Source organism: Emydura macquarii, unplaced genomic scaffold, assembly GCF_026122565.2.
Source record: "Emydura macquarii macquarii isolate MOO-44397 ecotype Brisbane River unplaced genomic scaffold, CSIRO-AGI_Emac_v2 contig_1483, whole genome shotgun sequence".
In the NCBI taxonomy this organism is placed as follows: domain Eukaryota; kingdom Metazoa; phylum Chordata; order Testudines; family Chelidae; genus Emydura; species Emydura macquarii.
Window position 1 is genome coordinate 21,897,792 of NW_027131620.1, and position 15,976 is coordinate 21,913,767.

Sequence of the window (15,976 nt, forward strand, 5' to 3'; positions counted from 1 at the left end):
CCATGAATGTCAAGTCAGGGGCTGGGGCTATGCCTGTTCTCTGTGTTAGGATAAATGTCAGATTTCTTCTGGGTTTGCACATGTGTAACCCAGTGGGGCAAGCTGTATAGTTCTGTGTGGAACAGATTAAGGCCCTGTCCACATAAGGCAAGTCACACCAGTGCAAACTCCATATCATAGAGACACTGCATGAGACCACAGCAGGGTTTATACTAGTACAGCTTATTCCAGTAACGTAGCTGTTGCCTTAATGGCCAGGTCTGCTCCCAAAGGCTATTATTAATAATAGGGTGTAGATGAGGCCCCACTGCTTTGGTGATGCCTAGTGCCACATTGGCAACTTGTCAGGAGTCTGAGGCCAACACCTGATTTGTATATAAATGGATGTACATTTAAAAACCACCTGCAATTGGGTCAAATCTTCGTCTGATCCTCTACCTCCCTTGATCTATCACAAGGCTCTTCTTCTCTGAGTTCTCCAGCAATAATATAGCTGCTGCCTACCAGCTTTGTCTTTACCCTGAAATTACATTGGGAAAAGCAGCTACACTTTAATGCTGCATGGGCTATCCCTGGGTGGAGATACTCTTCCTTCCTGTAGTTCCTCTTACCTGATGTTGATTACATAGATGCATTTGGTTTTTTAAATTTTGCAAGGATCAATACAGTAACTTATGACAGGCACAATACTAGATAATAAAACAAAGCATTGAGAGCCATATAAGGAATTCCAGTAACTTAACATGCTTGGCCTGAAATCTGATGTGATCCAGATAGAACTGATTACAATAAAAGAACAATAGGCCCTTAAAGTCAGCCCTTGATAGAAAAGCAGAAGTAAGCCCAGGCTCTTTAAGGATTATTGACAGAAAAAAAGAACCAAATCCTAAATGAAAGGTACCCTGTGTGTGGTGCAGGTTATCATGTGTCCGTCTCTTGGCAGTGTGCTTTGGACAAGGCTGGTTGAATATGTTGTGTACTATTTATTCAATGGGTTTGCCTTTTTTCCTATTTGCAAATTGTCTATGATGAGCACCTTACAGCACTTTCTCCCTTTGATTACTTTGGATATTCTTAGTGTTGTGGCAGTGTCTAGGAGGCCTAGTCAGGATCAGGACCCCTCTGTGTGAGGCACTGGACAAACACAGAGCAAAAGCCAGTCCCTGTCCCAAAGAGCATTTGCTCATCCCCCCCCCGACATACCTAAGCCTCTGGATTGTTTGTCCTGAGAATCCAGGGGGTCAGTACTATTAGAGCTTGGTGATTGGGTGCCTAGGGCACCTGTAGAGTTTCCATTCCCTCACTGAGTGATGTAACCTTCACAAACTACCTCTGTCCAAAATGCTTTTCATTTCACCCTGGAAGTAAATCTGGTTAGTTAAACAGGTCTGGACTGTGGGTCTGAAATCCCCCACCCGGGAAGCAAAAGCAAAGAAAACTAGAGGTATGTGGAAATGTCCCAATCCAAATGTGGAAGCTGGATTTGCTTCCTCCCCTCCCCCTGCTGCTTGCCCCACGAGCAAGGCCAGTGGTGCTAATTGCATTGCAGGCCCGTTGGGCGGCGGCTCCAGGCCGGGGACTGAGGATTGAACGCCACAAGCCCGCCGCGAGGCTGCAGCTTGTTCTGTCACAGGTGCTGCTGGCTTTCCAGGGGCCGCACGTGTCACGCCAGCCCACCCGGGGTCCAGGCGCTGCTCCAGCCCCAGCCCATCCCCCCAAGGCATTGATTCCAGGGCGGGGGCAGGTCCGGCTGGAACACCGGCGGCGGAGCGCTTGGCGCTGGGCGTGGCCTGGCTTGGAGCATGGAACCAGGGGCTGTCTGGTTCTGGATCCCTGATTCCCTTCCCCGGGGGAAGCTCCCGCGCTCGCTCCCAGCCAGGGTGCTCCGGCTCGGCCAGCCGCGGGGGGCAGGCGGGCAGGGCGAGACGAGGGGCCGGGCCTGGCACTAGGTGGTCTCCCGGAGCCACTTCCCCTTGTATGCCGGCGGTGTCTCCCCCTCCTCCGTGCTGGGGCTGGGTCCGCCCCTCCCGACGCGCCCGCCTGGCGGCAGCCTGTGCTCCCGGCCCTCCTATTCCTCCCCGCCCCGCCGCTGGCGGAGCCGCCGCCGAGCGAGCGATTTGTCCCGCTGCAGGGCGGGGATCGGAAGCGGTCGCTGCCACCGGGCGAGAGGGAGAGGGAGAGCGAGAGCCAGGCGGCGGCGGGGAGCCTGGGCCGCTCCTGCTGTTGGAGCCGCTCCCCGCGCAGCCGGACTCCGCACCGCAGCAGCCAGCCAGCCAGGTGAGCGGCTCCCCCCCTGCGTGCACCTCGCCGGCGCCCGGGATTGCAGCCTCGGATGCGGGCGGCAGCCTCTGCTCTGAGCCGCGATCTCTCGCCGAGGAGCCCTGCTTACAAAGCCTCTCCCTAGTCGGTGGGTGTTGGGTTTTTTGGGGGGCGGGGGGGGGGTCTGCCGCCGAATAGCCCCTCTCCTTGCAATGTCTGCCCGGTCCCCCCGGTAGGTGCCGGCGCCTGCAGGTGGCTTGCTTGCCATTTCGCTATCAGATTTGCATCCTCCCCCGTTCTCCGCGTGCTGCCTGTGCAGAATCCCCCATCTTCTTCCCTCTGAGTGCCTGGCGGAGACGGAGCGGTGTGTTCCTTTCTTCCCCTCTCCCTAGCCAGCGCCTTCCTGCCCCTGGGTGTTGCCTGCTAAAAAGGAGAGCGGGGCGGTCTTGGGCCCGAGTGGCGTTCGTTTATTCTGGGGCACAGGTCGGGCGCCTTCCCTCTTGATCGCTTCGTTTTTAAGGCTCATCTTCTCCCCTCCGTCTTCGCCCCCGCCCCCCCGAAATCGTAACCATCACAGCCATCATCTCCCTCCCCCAGATCATGGAGCGGTCGGGAATTTTCTATCCCGGAGGGGATGCGCTCGGTCTAGGTTGGGAGGTGGGCAAGTCACTTGCTAGGGAACAAAATGAAGGGGCGACGGATGCAGCTTGTTCTGGCAGCTGCTCTGTCTCTGTCTCACACGCGCGTTTTGCTCTGGTTCAGAGCGCAGATCAAAGTGCAGGTGTGTGTGTGTGTTTGGCGCTGCCCTAGGGGGAGAAGCTGGAGAGAACCTTGTTACACTGAGGGAGGAATAACCATCAGGGAAAATCCCCCCGGGGTGGGCTAAGCCAGGAGATAATGTTGATGCTGAAAGTTTCTGGGAACAGCCAGATCTAACCTGCCTGATTTGCTTTCCTGAGCGGTAGCAGGGCGGAAAGGGGAGTGGTGAGCCAGCCAGGAAGGTAGAGAAACCTTTCAGGGGAGTGGCTTTTTTCTTTCTTTTTGTATATACTGAGCAGGTGATCTATCAAGGCATCCCTCCCCTGCCAAAGTCAGATGGCCTTGGCATCTCTTCCCCTTCTCCTTCAGAGAGCTGGAAGGCCCTGAAATACTAGCAGATCTGACAGCCTCATGGCCACCACACCCAGATCTCTGCTCCTCTAGTGGCTGTGATATAAATACTCTTTCTGCCACCACCTGTAGTTTCTTATACAGCTCTGAATTCATTTCCTTTAACGTGCACTGGGGTGGGAGCTTTAAACACTGTTTGTTTCCCCACAGCTTTGTATAGGGGTAGGTGTATGTACACACATCGGGGAATAGCAAGCCATGTGCATTTACTATTGAAACACCAGGGCTTCTATCTTGCAGCAATGAAATGGTTGGGTATGTTTTGCCACCTTAGATGGGAGCATGATTGGACCTCGAGTCTGATCTCTCTCAGGCTTTATTGTCACAGTTATTGATTTGTAAGAGTTCTCCATGCACCTGCACCAATTATTCTACGCTACACTCAGGAGAAGCCAGTGCTCTTTTTGATGTGTAGGTCCATAACAGTTCAGACTATATTTCCCAGTCTCTGGTATCTGAGGGGTTAAACAATCCCTTAGCCAAGCAATTAACTGAAAGTGGGGGTGAAAAATGCCTCTGATTCTAGAGCCCCACTGTCAAGTACAAGCCAGGGTGCCTAAGGAATTTTAGGAACAGATTCATATTAGGGAATTCTAGAGAAGGAAATCTGACCACAGGAATTCCTCTGAAATTGGAGCTTCTGTTTTGCCCTTAATAATGTTTAATTGCAGGAGTATTGTTGTCAGGAGGATACTGTACTTTACAGGAGAGTATGCAGGGAGTGAGGAACAACTTGGAATGGGTCCCTGCATACATCCAGGGTTATTTCTGGAATATTGTCATATGGCAGGAGGTAGGCTGTGGAGGTATAATAAAGCTTAGCATTTTCTTAATTGGCCATTTATACGAGAGATTGTACAAAGAGATGGGACCTTGCCAGTCCCCTTCCTTTATCATTGGTGTATTTATCAAATGGATTATTTCCACCATGGCATTGCTCCCCTCTTGCGTTTCTAATGCTTCCCTCAATATTTGAAATTATGGGCTCTTTCCTGAGCAAAGAACAGATTGAATGTGCCCTTTAATTTATACAATATATCATACAAGTTAGAGATGGAAAAGCTTCATTAGGTCGTTTAGTGGTTGGTGTGAGCCAGCTCCTTATGGTCCATTCTCTGGCTATTCTTTTCCCAGGCTAGTTTCAAATGTCCCCTTAGGAGCGGGTTTCCCCACTTCCTCGGAGAGATTGTTCCCAATTTCTCTGTTAAGATGTTATTCCCTGATCTTCAGCATAAATATTCCTTTTCCTCAGTTTTCTACCATTAGATTTGCTTGATGTCTTTCTGCTTCCAAGCTATAAGGAGCGAGAGACGTGAAAAGTGTATTATTAACCCGAGTTATGCCCATTGGATTGCCCTAAATGATTTCTCTTTCTCTCTGGTGGCTTTACCCGTCTCCGTTATCTATGGGAGCTCTAGTCCACAGTGGCAGCCTGCCTGCACGTGTTAATGTCCATATCCACGTTATATGTATACATATTCGCACACGAGTGATGCTGCTATGCTGGAGTGAGCACGTAAACCTATTTCTTTGTGTTTTGCCTCACTGCAGCCCACTGAAGAGCTTTGTGCCTGTCAGATCCCATTCCCTCTCACTGCCTAGGCTGTACGCAGCCTGTAGTGTGACTGTGCACACAGGGAGTTGTTGTAGCAGCTCGCTGTGGTGTTTCTTTGTCTTTTTCAAACAAGGTAAGGCCTAGCAATGTGAACTGGGGAGAGACCAGGGCAGGCTTAGGGGAGAGAGCTAGCATTGGGGAACTTCCTGTGCCTAGGAAGGCCTCGATCCCGTGTGGTCACTGAACTGGAGTCTGTTTGTTTAGATAGGTAACTTCCTGGTCCTAGGGCCCATGCTCTCAAATGGGACTGGTGGTTTGCAGACTCTGTCGAATGCTGACTTTGGCCCCTGGCAATAAGAACAGGAACTGTGCTATGAGCTCTTAGTGCCAGCTCTTGATTGTAATGACATGTGCCAGATTTGCAGTTGACCCCTTTCTCTCACTCAGTGTGCGTGCGCGCGCACACACACACACACGCACGCACGCACGCACGCACGGTAGTGGGGTATTTGTCTTTTCTGTTTACAATCAGTGTGTTTATTGCTTAAACAGCAAATTCAGGTGATAATGGAGGCACGGAATTAGCCGTGACTATAAATAGCAAAGCCGGGCCCACCACTCATTAGGAGTGTGGGGGGAGCACATCTGTCTGGGGAGAGAGGACAGTTTGAAACCGTGGCTCAAGAGGCAGGTGTGCTGCGCGGCTTGTCGGTGAATCTGCCGTCCATTTGCAGTCAGGGCTGAGGTCTGATCATCTCTGCGAGTGCCGTTCTCTTCTGTCACTGCAATTGCATGGTGACGTTGCAGATCCACTTTGCTGGCCTTCAGGCCAGGGAGAGGAAAATCTCTCTCTCTCTCTTTCTGAACCTCTTAGGTATCGCTCTGATTAAGATAATAGCCGTTATATCCTGGGGTTAGCGGAGTAGCAATAACAAGCATTATCTAGTCCTCTGTGGATTAAAATAATGCTACACTAGTATTCCCAAACATTGTGACTTGCATTAGTGTTGCTGCAATGTACTTGCCCCTTAGAAGGAGGTTTTCAAATGCACACAGGGCGGTTGGGCACCGAACTCCCATTTGTGCCTTGGAAAATCTCCTCCTCCATCTAGCATATGAATTGTTAGGACATTAGTAAGGATGGCTTTGAGGGCAAGGTACTGGATGAGAGCTAGGTTCAATTTCCAGGTTCCAATTCCCAGTTCCCCTAAGCTCCCTGGGGGTGTTGTACCTATACCCCTGTTTTTCCATTTGTACAGAGGCAATATTTCCCGCCCTCATAGGGTGTTGAGGCTAATCTAATTATTTATGAGGCTTTCAGCTGCTACAGTGATTGGTGTGTGGGGAGTGTGCAGAGCTTAGAGGGAAATGCTGTCACTTTTAATATGGTTTTGGTTTCATGGCAGATCCAAGATGGGAGATGAGCTGGGCCCCTTTCTCTAGGTTTTGATGTAGTGTCTGTCACTTTACAACCTAAACCCATTCCCAGGTCAACAGTGTTGTTCCGAGAGGAGACGCGAATCAGAGAAGATTCCCCAGCCCCATTGTACTGGAAACCTCCCCGTGCTCGTATACACAAACACACACAATTACCAGTGTGCTACTCTAATACATGTCTTGCATAGAGACCGTGACAGCTTCAGCTGAGCGGCCTATTGTTCTCATCGAGCAGTCAGATGTCTCTGAGTCAGCAGGTTTTCATTGTAGTCACGGAGGGGAAAAAAGAAGCATATGACTTTTACAGGGAAACCTGACTAGCATTTTCAGCGGTGGAAGGAAATGGCTGGGCATCTCATCCTGTTCAGGGCTGCGCCTTGCTGGGCAGGGCTGGGGCTGACACCTGGGGAGGCTGGTAGCTATATCCTGATCAGAGGTGATGGGGACCGAAGGCAGATGGGCCCACCCTTATAGGGGAGCAGGATGATGTTTTACAGGTGTGCTGTCAAACACCACTCATCTGCCCCCTTTAAATCCAGAGCTGGGAGCTGTTGCGCTGCCTGAGACCTGAGCGTGCGCACACGAGAACATACGAAAAGGGGGATTGGCAGCAACCTGGGCTACTGCTTCTCTCATCGCTTTGGCATGGCCTCCCTTGGGAACAGAGCATGATGCCAGGGCGCTATTCCTTGGAGGGTCTGGCAGCGGGTGTCTCATCTGCAAGGGTGCAGTGTGATACCAGCAACTGTCGTTCTGAGCCCCTCCGTGGGAGTGAAGCATTCCCAGGCACCTGGAAATACAGGACGACGAGTGCTTAGGCTGAGCTATCGTGCAGCTGGGACAGGAGCCCAGGCATACTTGCCTTCTAGCAGACTGGGAATATGGACCAGTGGGCTGAACAGAGATCTGGGAGCCAGTGATCCTTGAGCCCTAATTCTAGCTCTGACACTGACTTGTTGTAAATGCTTTGTGCCTCAGTTTCCCCTGGATAAAAAATGGGGATAATACGTGCTCTTGAGGATTAACTACAGCATGGCAAACGTTACACGGGTGGCTCTGGATTAGTGCCAGAGGGGATGGGGCTTGGTGGGCAGAGCTTTGTAGCAAGGGCAGACCATGTGTGACCATGAGTGGAGAACTTACCTTTGCTTTGTTGTCATGCTGCTATTTTAATCTGCCCTTACCTTCGAGGCCACCAGCCTTCTGATCCTGAAGTACAAGACTGGATTCTGTGTGGGGCTTGCCGCTTACCCATTCCTGGGGCTGCATCTGCAGCTCTCCTTGTCCCTATACCTACTGAGAGAGTCAGGGACTGCGATTGGAAATGGTCCCCTGCATGGCAGTACCAAGCCCTAGGGAAAAAAAGGGCACCACGGCAACCCATTGTGTTTAAAAACACGAGACGAATCTCATCAGGTCAGTAGTTTTACTAGGGCTCTTGGTCTTTTGGCTAAAATGAGATGTGGCAGCAGTTTAATAAATCCAATCCTTCCTCTTTTGGATGTCAGTGGACTCTACCATGGTCTAGTGGACCTTTGCCATCTCTTATTGCTCTGCTCCTGTTTCCCGGTCTGTTCCCCAAGACGTGCATGAGAGACTGACACACTTGTATATGGCATTGGAGACCAGGTAAAACCCTGGACTGAACAGGATCTAGGGAGGTCTTGCACAAAATGAATCCCAAATATGACTCAGTTGTGATCTTAATCTTTGCAAACCTAAACCAACCTCCTCTTTTAACTCTCCTCTCTCCCTATCTCCTCCTCCTCCTCCCCTGTGTGCTATCTAGCAGTGGGATCTAGCATGCATATGCTGGTATCTTAGTGAGCATCAGACAGGAAGGAGTCGTCTCTCTCTTGCTGCACAAAGGGAATGTCTGTTCGGTTTTATTTTTCTCCTTTTGAAATTTTAGGTAAATAAGGAGTGATCAAACAGCATTGTGACGCTTCATTAGGGGTTTATAATACAATCACAACCCCCCCCTTTTTCTCCTCCCCCCATTTCACTGTGCCAGGTGCCATGGTAGCGACAATTGGAAGGTATTTTTAGCTTTTGATTCTTTTTGTGTCCCCAGTCTAGAAAGGAGCTGCATCTTGACAGGAGAGAGCAAGCCATTTCATTACATGCCCAAAGGCCAGGAAGCTGAGGGTGCATTTTTAATGACACATCCTTTTGTAATTGACTAATCTTGTTTGTTGCAGTTAGTGCCAGTGGAAAGCATTACTGGCTTAGACACAGGCAGCCAGGTGTGTGCACATCTAGGCTGCTGCTGGTAGGGAAGCATCTAAAGCAAGGAGGGTGTGTCAAGACTAGGAGGGAGGCTGAAGCTGGGAAGGGGAAACGCAGACTGTTTACTAATCCTGCCTATCGCAGAGGGGTCTTGGAGCCACCGTCTAGGTGGATTGTGAAGGGGCTGCAATACTGAAAGGGGCGGTGCTGGTTTTCCTAATGCTCTGGTTGGAGAAGCGATGAACAAATGAATAATGGAAGTAATTAAATGTTCTAATTAGATGCACTATTGATCTGGCACCGTTTGTGCTGGCGGGAGCTTTTGTCGATACTGGATAGCATGGGAAGTGACTGGGCAGTTGGAACTTCTGGGTTTTTTTTGTTTGTGGTGTTTGTTTTTTTCCTTTTCCCAGCCAAGGGAGGGGTGCTGCTTAGCAGATGGCTCTCAAAGTGGGAGGGTTGGAGTTCTGATTATAAGAAACAATAGCATCACTAGGAATATTGCTCGTGGTAAGGGATGGAAATGAGACAGGCAAAATTTAGGCTGAATGTTGGGGTGGGGGGAATTTTCAGCCTTTCTGATGGATCCAGCTGTGAAATTGTCTTTCCAGGGAAGATGTAGCAGCCTCATCTCTTGGGACTCTAAAAATTAGACTGGACAGAACAAAAGAAAACTTGCTATAGGATGCAGTCCTGCCCTGGATGTGGGTGGGTGTGATGTGGATGAAACAGGACTTGTTACATCTTTCCATCTCTAATGTCTGTGCTGTATAGCGTCTTTTGTCCCAAGGTTGAAAATCACAGTCAAATACCATGGCCCAAGTTCATCCCTGATGTAGCATTGCTGAGGTCAGGATTAATTTGGCAAAGTATATTATATGTCTGTATATCTTCTTTGTCTAGGTATATTTTCTGTAATATCTGTCCCTTGCTGGTGAAATGCAGCTGACTCTGGGGTGAAACTTATTGGCATGGCAGCAGTGTTAAACAGCAGTGAAGAATACATCCAGTTGAAACTGCCAAGGGAGCTGTACATAGGCCAAATGTAATTGACCCAGCTGAGCGGGGTGCTTGGGCGAGCTGCCCTCGGGGCTGATGTGCTGCTCTTGCTCATGTGCCTGCTCTGCTCCAGTGGCTGATAGAAGAGGAGGTACTGTAAATCCCTGTCCTGCCTGTGCTTTGCTAGGCTGATAAATGTCAGCTTCACGATGCACTGGCCAAGATCTCAGTCAGGTGGGCTAGTCAAGTGGCTCCTAACCCCAGTGAATGCCTGGGCCTGCTTATGTCCGTTGTGTGGAGCCCTGCATCTGCCATGCCGTGAAGCACTGCTCCAGTTGTTCTCCTTCCAGCTGTGACCTATGGCCAGGATTTAAATGGCTGGTCCACCAATTGGTTTGTATGCCTCCCCCAGCCGAAGCAGGCTGGCTATTTGCCAAGATGCCGTGGCAGCGTGTGACACGCTACACTAGGATTTCTCTGCAGGCTGAGACAACGTGTGCGCCCCAGCTCCATGCATGGGAAGAGCTGAAGGGCAGGAGTCTCTGGCAGCAGGGGGTGCAGGGTGCTCCCTGGCAGCAGAGAGAGTAGGCAGCCAGCAGGCGGTCTTGTCCCAGGGCAGGTAATTAATACGATCTTAACTGATACAGTGATTCTCATCCTGAAGCATCCCAGAGAACTTCCGAGCTGTTAAGCACAGGGATCTCGAAACTCAGCCAGCCTTCAGGACGACCACGTGACACAGCTGCATAAGGCAGGCAGGAAGGGAAATTTCTCTGTGTCTAATGGAAAGCACGGGAGCTTTGGTTAGCAGAATGGAGTGATGACCTATGCAATAATGTTGGTCAGGGCTGTGACTGCCCCATCTCCTATGGGGAGAGAAGCCCTCCGATCCGGCGTGACTGCAATGTTGTGCCATGCCCAGGGGAGTGCACAGGAATTTAAATTGGCCCACTTTTGAAAGATGGTACCCCTTGCTATGAGGAATCCCTGGGGATCCAACGCCTTTGGCTGTTCCAGCCAGGGGTTCATTATAGCAAAAGGGGTGGGGGGGATGGGACGGCAGCTTCTCCAGCCCGAGGCTGTAGTGGGGCAGAGAGAGAGAGAGAGAGAGCTCCTCTGCTCCCAGGGCAGGAGAAGTTCTGTGCTTCTGCTGATTATTGGGGCCCCTGTTTGCCCCCCTTTGTGCACGCCCCTGGCCACACCTGAGGGGTCAGTGCTGTCCCCATGTGTTGTCTGCCACTCGGACTCATCCCACAGCCCTGCAAAGGGATTGAGAAGAATCTACTCTAGGTTTTTCTATTGCATCCCTCGCTCTGGTCTCACATCTATGCACCGGGATGCACTTTGTTCAGGCTCAGCAGAGAGAGAGCAAACCGCCTGCCCCTCTCAGGTCATGTCTCAGCCAAGGTGGCTTTCTTGGAGCCTGCCTTCTATCCGCCAGGGCTCTGCTCTCTGGTGGCAAGGCCCCTGCCCTGCGAAACGAGTGATCCTGCTGGGAGCATTTGCCTTGCTAAATCAGATTCAGCGCGCCGTGCGCTTGGACTCCTAATAAAAACACTGGGGAGAAAGGGCTAGCTAGAAAGGAATCCCACCGAAAGCCACGCACGCGCCTGACCGATAGACCTTCTAAGTTCTCGACCTCTGCACTGAATGCAGGACGGGCTCATATGCAGGGCGCCCCTAGGAAGGTCAGCTCCCTGGCTTCGCGCCGCCCTATGGGGCATCCGTGCTCTCGCTGCTAGAGACGGGCGTGAACAATCTCCTGTGTGTAGTGTTCCTGCTGCATGTCTGTCCCCCTAGTCCAGGCAGTTGTGTTAGGAGGGCAGAGGCCATTCCTGGTGTCTGTTTGTATTCCAAAAGGAGGGAGTGTGAGTGTGAGTGTGAGTGTGAGTGTGAGTGTGAGTGTGAGTGTGAGTGTGAGTGTGAGTGTGAGTGTGAGCGTGAGTGTGAGTGTGAGCGTGAGCGTGAGCGTGAGCGTGAGCGTGAGCGTGAGCGTGAGTGAGTGTGAGTGTGAGCGAGCGATGGGCGTGCTGCAGTCTGGCATTAGAGTTGGGATCAATGAAGAGTTAGACAGGGAATAGGCCTAAAAAAGAATGGAGTGTGTGTGGGGCGGGGGAATTCCCCCCTCCTCCCCCATGGCTGCAAGGCCATTGATGCCGACGCTGACAGGAGAGGGAAGAGGCGCTAATGTGTAGATTCTTTGCCATCAGACTCACGGGGGCCCCTTCCTGCCTGGGGGGGAAAGGGAGCAAATCGTCATTGCTCCCCAGACTCTGGGGTCACTGTAGCAAGTGTCTAGCCAAGAGAAACCCCACTAGCGCGTCTGGCACTTGGATAGATCATAGTCTACTTTGAAGGGCTGATTGGACGGCTCTGGGAATGGAAGGCAGTGTGTGAGAGCGCCGGGTCAGTGGTTCTGGTCTGGGCCGGGTCAGGTGTTGCTATTACTATAAGGTTGTTTGGGGGGAGAGGGTCTACGTGAAATGAGTTGGTGGGTCTCTGTCCCGTTGCGAGAGAGGCAGCATTTCAAAGGCTTAGTGTTTGACAGGGCAGGGCACAAGCACAGGGAGTGGATGAAGAATTGTTTCTGCGTGAGGTGCTGGGAGTGCTGCATGCACACTTGTTAAGTGACCCTCGGCTCCCCATTTTACAGATGGGGAAACTGAGGCATGGAGGGCTCTCCCCCACTCCCTGATGAAATTTCCAAGTGTTCAACAAGTCTGGCTGTGTCCATTCTTGAGGGCCCATTTTTAGACACCTAGAACCTGGTTTTTTGGAGATGCTGCGTACCCACGTGGCCACGCTGCTGGGAACTGTGGGCACGTGGCACCTCAGAAGCAGGAAACTTGCGTCCCGGCTCTTTGGCTGCCTCACCTGTTGAGGGCTCTTGTCGGTATAGGCCTTGATCGCTCCCCAAAGCCGCACAGCAAGTCATTGGCGAAGCTGGAAAGAGCATCTAGGAGTCCTCCAGTTCCTGACTCTAGCCACTAACGCTGAGCTGGGGGATAGCCTCTGAATGGCCAGTGATGAGTTTGGGTCTCAGCGTCCTGACCTCTCGAAGAAGAAAACAAGGGCTGGACCCTCAAGTTACTGGGGGGTGGGTGGCAGACCCTGGGGGATGGAGGGAGGAGGGGTGGCAGAAAACTGCCCAGCAGGGAGTTGGGATCCAGGGTCTAGTTTTGAAGTGAGCTCAGCTCTGCCTTAGAAATCCAGTGTTGTTCCAGCACTTCAGTGCTGTGTCTCCAATAGCTGGCACCTCCGCCAGGCACAGACGGAAGCTGGAGGCCCCATTAGAAGTGCCCGAGACAGACAGACCCTTTCTCGTGTAGACGTAGTGAGGCTGTTGCGTGTTAACCCTTTTGATGCTGAACACGAATGCTCTCTGTCCAGCCCTTTTTAAATGCCCTTTTAAATCAGTGGGGATCTTCTGCGTCCAGCTGCAGAGAAGCAGTCAGGTCGCTATTTAAAATAAATGAGTGGGGTTGGGGGGAGAGTGCTTACTGGCTAAGGAGTAGTGCACTGATCTTTTTACTGGGGCCGTGGGTTCAAATCCCTGTTTAGGTCAGAGCTGACAATGAGGTGGTTGAACTCTAAGCCTTGTCCCCTTCGGTCATGTCACTAACACCTGAGCAGCTGAGTGCGGCCTGTGCTTGCAGAGGTCTAATAACAGTAGTAGCTGGGTTAGCCTCAGGTCAGGCAGTCAGCGTGTCGGCAGAGCCGTGCTAGGGAGTCTTGCTTTGTGGGCTTTAAATGCCTGCATCTTCACTGGGATTACAAATGAAAGGAGGGAGCGGACTGGCCCCTGAAGGTAGCTGGCATTGTGGCATGGGCAGCTGGGCCGGGGTTATCCAAGGTAACACGCTGCCTCTCCAAATCATTCATGCACTTGGGTGTCTGAAGGGACTGGATGGGTCTGGCCAAGCTTGCATCAGGCTTCTTCAGACCACTCGTGCCCCAAACTGCAGCTGCACTGGTGGGAACTGTCATGTAGATAATCCTCAAGGGTTTTCTCTTTTACCACCATATTGCCCAGCTCTGCTCTGAGCACAGCTAGACGCCAGAGCAGTGTAAACGCCCAAGACTTCTCCACGCTATGGCTACCAGTAATGTGAATTATGGGTTTGAAAAACATCCTAGGGCATAAAACAGTCCTGATTCTTCCCCCGCCCCACTCAAGACGGATGCTTGTGTAATTCCACTGGGCTTCTGATTTCAGGGGCGTTACACTGACACAGAAGCAGAGAAAGGCCTGGCTCACTGTTGCCTCCTACATTCTGTCATTCAGGTGGAGTTCTCATTCCTGTTCCATGCTTTGTCTTAGCCTGTCGGTGCATTTCTCTCCTTGGAAGCTTGAGTAAAACTGGCTCAGCTTTTTTGGGGTAGTGTTATTCTTTATGAAGCCATGTGTGTGCATGCGTGCGTGCGTACGTACGTACACACAGCTGTGTTCCAGCACATATAAAGAAGAGGGCCCTGGCTGTGGGTTTGGGCCTGCTGTGACTCATGAGCTCTTCAGTGCGACCTATGCAAGGGTGGGATCCTCTTCGCCAAGAACCTCTTCGTTGTTAGGCTCTGGTAGCCGGGGAGTTTGAGTATCAAAGATGTCACCGTACTCACCCAAGCCTGCGGTGCAGAAATGGTTGCACTGCCTCTGCTCTAGGTGTTGTCTTCTCACAGGTCAGTGAAGTGAAGTGAGGTGAGTTAGGGAGGGTTCCTCTTCTGTTACTGAGTGTGCACCTTGTGGATTGGAGGGTACGATCCAGACAATCCAGGCCCTAATGGGACTGAAATGTGGTTGTGATGTGGCGGCCAGAAGGTTGCAGATGAAATTTCCATGGGGCTGCATTTGGTGGGACCCTGACTGCGTCACAGCGGAAGGCAGAGAGCAGGCCAAATTCTGCTCTGTTGCACCCAGCCTACATCCACTGATTTCAGTGAAGTTATTCTGTATTTATACCGATGATACCTGGCCAAAGTTTGCTCTCAGTCAGCCTGTGAGGTGGTGGTTAAAGTGCATGGTATACATTGGACACAGTTAAGTGGCCTCATTTAAATAAAAATGAAACTTGGAGTTGATGCAATTTAGGTTCATGGAGTCAGATTTTCAAAGGAGCTCCTGTTAGTAAACATGCTTCTGTTCATGGGCTCTGTGCATGCGAATGGCACTTTGCATGGCTGGACCAATGGATTAGGTGCCATTCTACCTGATTTGCATTAGTGCTTTGCATGTGAGTCTACCCACAAATTTTGCCTGTGCACATGTTGGAGGCCCATTGGAAAATTAACCCGTTCGTGTAAAAGACCTTTCTTGTGCAAAAGTGGGAGCTACCCCAGCTCTTCTGTAGCATTCCCAAGATGGGCCCAATAAGCTTCTCTCTCTCTCTCTGATCTGACTAAGAACCTATAATGTATACATCCAGATTATGTTCTGGTGTCTAGTACAATTATATGGATGCAAGTGTTCCTCTGACCTTTGTTTTGCATAAAATGTTGTTCTACTCTTAAAAGTTATTCTAAAAAATGCAGTTGTGGGACTTGTTTGATTTTCCCAGTGTATTTCATATCAAACATGCTCAGTTCACAAGTAAAGTGCCAGTCCTGCAAATGTCTCTTTGACATCTGGGAGTCCAGCTGGGTTCTTTTTAGCTCATGCATTATCACCTAGAATAAAAACTGCAGACCAAATGTTGTCCTCAGTGACACCTGGACAACTCTGCAGTCTTGGAGTGGGGCTGTACAAGTGAGACTGAGGGATATAAGACAATGGCACCGCACAGATGGCCATGAAATTAGAGCTTGGTTAATGATTCACTGTGCAAACCAGGAAAGTATCCAGTTCACTTTCTCTGAGCAGTGTTGGTTCTGCAGGGCTGCCCATAGTAAATACAGTACTTGATTTATCTCTCAGATTAGCAGCTCTGCCTCTGAATACACAGGGAGCAAACCAGCTCAGTTAGAAGGTGCTGTTTCACCTAGATCTTTTTCAGAATAGAGCTGCACCTAAAGTGATGTATAGCCTAAATTCAGTAATGAATTAATTATAATCGAACACAATACAGCGTTCAAGCTACCAAGACACCAGTAAACTAATGATGAAATGAGCAATGCTTGTTTCGTGTGGCTCCGCAACATACATGGGCTTGATCATTTTTGAGAAGACACTTTGGATGATTTTTTTTTTTACTTTCTCCCCCAGATACTGAACGGTGCCTGAACAGAAGTTAAAGAGCCAAGAGCAGAGACACGGTGAGTCTGTCCTTTGTGATAGTGACCCTGTATTCTCTTTTTTCCCTAGCCAGAGGCAGCATGTACACTGATGCTTTTAGG

At 50.7% G+C, this 15,976-nt stretch overlaps 1 protein-coding gene across 11 annotated transcripts in view; it reads left to right on the forward strand.

The window, feature by feature from the left end:
- The first annotated feature begins 1,367 nt into the window (after positions 1–1,367).
- EPB41L1 (erythrocyte membrane protein band 4.1 like 1) overlaps positions 1,368–15,976 on the forward strand; it is a 154,594-nt gene continuing 139,985 nt past the window's right edge. For 8 of the 11 annotated variants that reach the window (XR_010921026.1, XM_067554427.1, XM_067554437.1 and 5 more), the window contains exons 1-2: positions 1,552–2,277; positions 15,846–15,895. The gene's annotated coding sequence lies outside the window, so the exon portion shown is untranslated. Of the gene's footprint in view, positions 1,445–1,551; positions 2,408–15,845; positions 15,896–15,976 lie in introns of those variants that run through there. The other 3 variants (XM_067554429.1, XM_067554428.1, XM_067554431.1) reach the window with 3 other exon arrangements.